This window comes from Octopus bimaculoides, chromosome 5 (genome assembly GCF_001194135.2).
Source record: "Octopus bimaculoides isolate UCB-OBI-ISO-001 chromosome 5, ASM119413v2, whole genome shotgun sequence".
NCBI classification, from domain to species: Eukaryota; Metazoa; Mollusca; class Cephalopoda; order Octopoda; family Octopodidae; genus Octopus; species Octopus bimaculoides.
Window position 1 is genome coordinate 71,017,045 of NC_068985.1, and position 5,234 is coordinate 71,022,278.

Consider the following 5,234-nt stretch of genomic DNA (forward strand, 5'->3'; position numbering starts at 1 on the left):
ATGCAATGCAGCAATTTCTAGCTTACAATTTATTTTCATAACCAAGATGATATATTTATTCGAACACTGCTTTATTATCGAGCATCTTCGCATTGTACCTGGAGATATTACTGGATTTGTCCTGCACGCCTCTGAAAATGACCAGGTTATCAGCTTCACATTTTGTGAATCCTGAGGTATCTTGTTATGCCAATTTTGTTCAGAAACCCGTGGTTATAGTCAGGATGGGTGGGACTCATGCATTCCTGCACCCACCTCATTTTAGCTTCTCTAATCATATATGATTCTGAGTACAAAGCACAGTGAGCTGTCTCGAGCAGGATGGTCCTAAAGGGACTACTCTAAGTTACACTTTTAAGGCTGTTTTGAGGGTTTCTTTGCATCACTTCTTTGGTCTACTATGTGACTGAGAGCCAACTGCTATTTCATTAAAGAAGATCTCTTTGGGACGTCTGGCGTCTGGCATGCGCGCTATATTCCCACGCTACCGCATCTGGAATTTATTTAACTAAAAAAGAAAAGGTCAGCAAACGTTGGAAAATTTGTATATTGTTTATCCCCATCACCTGAAATGTTTCTTCTTAAGGATGTTCGCTCTCATACAAAATGTGAAGACGAACACCATTTCTCTACCTTAAAGAGAAGCATGTTTCAGATGATGTCTACCATTAAATGATGACCAATGTGAAGCAACTGCGTTGAAGACTGGCTTGTTACAATCACCTGGCATTTCGATTGAAATGTGTTGAAATACTAAAAGTTAAAGGAGATTTGGCTGTTGGTATTAAGCATCAAGTGTTGCAACATAGCGATGAGGTGATCATTCCTTTTAGTTATCTTATCTTCTCCTTGGCTCTCACTGTTACTGAAGACAAAGTTCTAGCAATGAGGGAAGACAAATAGCATAAGTCATATACTTATCTCAGAGTAACCGGTCTTAAGGTAAATAACCGAGCTTCAACGTGAGCTTCGTTACGGAGCTAATTCTTCGGTTCCAGATATCTGAAAGTGAGTCAAAGGTACTAAGGTTTTCTACATAATTCTAATGACATCCGTTAGAAAACAATATGAATTACTTTTACTTGATTCAGATGGAGGCAAAAATTATAGTATTTCTGAAGAATATTGTATAAAACTGGATCCAGTTTTATTGTATAATATCGTCGTAATTTCAGTATTGTCTGGAAATAAAACACTTCACTGTTTCACAGTACATTCATAGATGTAATATTAACAAAGGGGCAGGGACAAGAGAAATGCTACTTTGGTATTTGAAGATAATTTGAGATGAGTGCATAATGAGGTAGGGACGATTATTACCCACAGGAAGCCTCGGACCTCCCGACACTACCGGTTGGGACGCTACCATAATTATGATGATAGGTTAAACTTCAGCGTATTAAATTGCATACAAGTCTACGTGATAACGGTGATCAACTTATTGAAACACGTGTACATTATGTAAAGAACATATACCAGTTACGTTTTCTGTGTTTACATGTACACACACATATATACACACATGCACGCATATTCTCGTTTGAATATGCATTTTTTTTATTTATATATTCATTGATATATGCGTATATCTAGTATATATGCATATACAAATATGAATATGTATATATATTTCTTGTTACTCTAAGAAGCGGTGCACGGTACAGAATTTTCGACTCTAGTCATATGTAACAAGCTATTCCAAATCGTTGTTTGAGTATCCGCAGAAGTGGAATTGAGACCATTCAGTTTGTACTGGCATCGAAGCGTAGCAGTTGTAATAACCAACCAGTTCGTGAAGCATGACATCCATATTCTCCTTCTCGTTCCTCTGCTTCTTTTCTCTTCAATCATTCCAGTCATCGCTAAGTTCTCCAGGCCTGCTTTTCTCATCACATGATCAAGTTGCTTGGCTCTTCTTAGTTGCCTGACCCTTATCTCATGAAGTAGTTTCCTATTTACTGCAGTCCAGTTCATCACTTTTTTCATTAGACACTTTATCAATATTCTCCTTAAGAACAACATTTCACAGCTCTCCAAGCACCATCTCTTTTCTGATGTTAGAGACCGTGTATCACTTCCATACAATAACGCAGAGTACACAACAGCTCAATATACGAATATTGGTCTTGATGCTCGAAGTACAGTTTCTCAGGGCGTACAATTTTGCGAAGGCAGATTTTGCCAACACTATTCGTCTTTTTGATATCCTTCACACATCTTGCATCTTCTATGATCAAAGTTCAAAAGAAGTTTGAGGATGATACTTGCTTAATAATTTGATTATTCACTTTCAGCATGCACTGTGGGTTTCCCTTCTTTGTTACCACCACACATTCCGTCTTCTTGCAATTTGTGAAGAGCCCATTCCTCTCACTTTCTCTGACCCCCTACATCCAGAAGCCTCTGAAATTCTTTTTCTGATTTTTCACGTAAGACTATCATTTGCATATCTTATATTTCTGCCTCCTACCCTAAGGTCTTAATCCTTCTCCAATTCTCTTATAATCATTTCTCTATAGTTATTGAAGAGATATGATGACATAAGCCACTCTTGTCTAACCCCTCTCTTATTGCTAGTCTAGTCACTACATTCTCCATCCACCTTTATGCACGCAGATTGGTTCTTGTACAGACTCTGCAAGATTCGCAAGCAAATGTTACTGAGTTCTTTAAATAACATGTCTTGTCTTACTGTGTCGAAGGCCTTTGTGTAATCTACGAAACACATGAAGACGACTTTCTGCATCTCCATTCTCCGTTCCGTTATCAATCTCAATACGAAGATAGCATCCCAAGTAACAGCACCCTTTACAAAGCCAAACTGTGTTTCTCAGAATGATCTTTGTACCATGACTCATGAGACTAATCGTACGATGTTGTTCACAGTCCACCGCTGCTGTTTTCTTCGTGAATGCAATGAAGATGGATTTACTCAGATCTTCTGGAAATCCCTTATCATCATAGATTTTGATAATTACATTTGTCAGTTTTCTTATTTTATATTCCTCTAATGCTTTTACGATCTCAATGATAATTCCATCTGGTCCAATAGTTTTGTTGCTTCATCTTGATGACTGTCTGTACTTCAGATGGCAGGTTCTTTGGACAACCATAAGATTTTTAAAAAACTAGGCAAAGTTTCTCTCGCATCATGAAATGAGTCTCCTATATACTCTGCCCATCTATTCAATATGTCAATCTTCTCGACTTACAAGGCGGCGAGCTGGCAGAAATGTTAGCACGCCGGGTGAAATGCTTAGCAGTATTTCGTCTATCTTTATGTTCTGAGTTCAAATTCCGCCGAGGTCGACTTCGCCTTTCATCCTTTCGGGATCGATAAATTAAGTACCAGTTGCGTACTGGAGTCGATATAATCGACTGGCCACCTCCCAAAATATTTCGGGCCTTTTGCCGAGAGTAGAAACGAATCTTCTCGACAAACACGGTACCATACTTTGCTTTGATACATCCGGAGTTTGAGCATCATGACTTTCTGTCAGAGGTCCCATTTATGCTCTGATCTACTCTGTGTCATACTACCGATCGCCTTCCAATTTCTTCACACTGTCCATTCAGCCAGGTTTCTTTAGTCTCCCTACACTGCCATTTAATCGGTCTGTACAGCTCCTTCTACTCTTTGGATTTCCTCCGCCTGATCTTCCATCTCTTACTTACCATTGAAAGGATCTCCTCAGTAATTCATTCATTTCTTATTGTTTTTCCTTTTTCTTCAGCAGGATTTCCTGGGCTGTTTCTACCAAGGTGTTTCTCATTACTTCTCCGATAATCTCCTCGCCATTATCAATCAGCTGTTTAAATCTGTTCCTTACATTGGTGGAATACTCCAGCTGCACCTTTGGCGTATTCAGCCGCTCAATATTCAGTTTCTTTGTATTTCTTGTTCTTTTCAACTTCTTTAATTTACACTGGAGTATGCATACCACAGGTATATGGTCGCTTCCACATTGATCCTTCAACCATGTGTTTGTAATAATCATATTCTCTACTTCACACCACCATATCCGTCCCTCACTTTTATCATTTTTCAAGCCAATTCCATACCGACCAACTGCTTTGCCATTCTGTCCATGACTAACCTTTGCATTCAGATGTCCTTTGATGATATTGATTTCATCTGTGTTGTACTGAGACTTGGCTTCCGTCAAGGTTTCATAGAAAGCATCAACCTCCTCTTCTGTGCTACCTGCTGTGGCTGCGTAAACAACTGCGATGGGAAATGATAAGTGAATGACTATGCAGTTTAACAAGCAGGACTCTTTCACTTACCATCCAGTCATCAAGGGCACATTTTGCCATATCAGGATCTAAAAGTAGTCCTGCTCCATTTTCATGTTTGTTACCACCTGTATCATCGATGATAAAGGCATCATTATTCGGCCACTTTATTTCATTTATGGCCGTTTATTAGCATTCTCACAAGCTTGGCACTATGATATAAAGTTCTCACATTCGAAGTTTAACCACTTCTGGTACTTCTGTTGCTAACAATACTCTGCAGTCAGGACCCACCTGTTGCTCATGGGATACCCTATCGGCCGTGGAGTGGTCCTCATTAGACAGACAAGCCCTCTTCATACCGTTTTATTCCAGCATTGAATTGCGACTCACCCTAATTGTCCTTAGGGATTGGAATTGTAAAGTTTTGAAGTAGTTTCCCGTTCCCTTCTTCACTGCAGCGTTAGCATATCATATAGTTAGCATATCAAGGTTAGCATATCATATACATACGTACATACATACATACATACATACATACATACATGCATGCATACATGCATGCATGCATACATGCATACATATATAAATGGAGTTAAACGCAGGTGTTATTCAAGTCTTTTTACTTCCGACATATGTTTCGAAGAAAACTTTGGTATTATTCCAGAAGGAATAAAATGATGTAAAACAATGCAATCTTCTCATCAGGGAAAGAAAGAAATCAAACACATCAATAAAACATTTTAACAATGTGATGAGCGCTTATATGATGAAGGGAACACTAGCAAGGGTTTTGTTTTTTTTTTAAACCTTTAGTAGTTATTTATTTATATTATACAAAACATTTTACCTAAACCTGGAGTTTCTACTTCTATAAGTACACTGTTACATCCTTGGTACTTGTGTGAATTTTTGCTGCCCTGGTAACTATTTATTTGTAAAAATTGAAAAAACACACATGCATTTATATACATATATATATATGTGTGTGTGTGTGT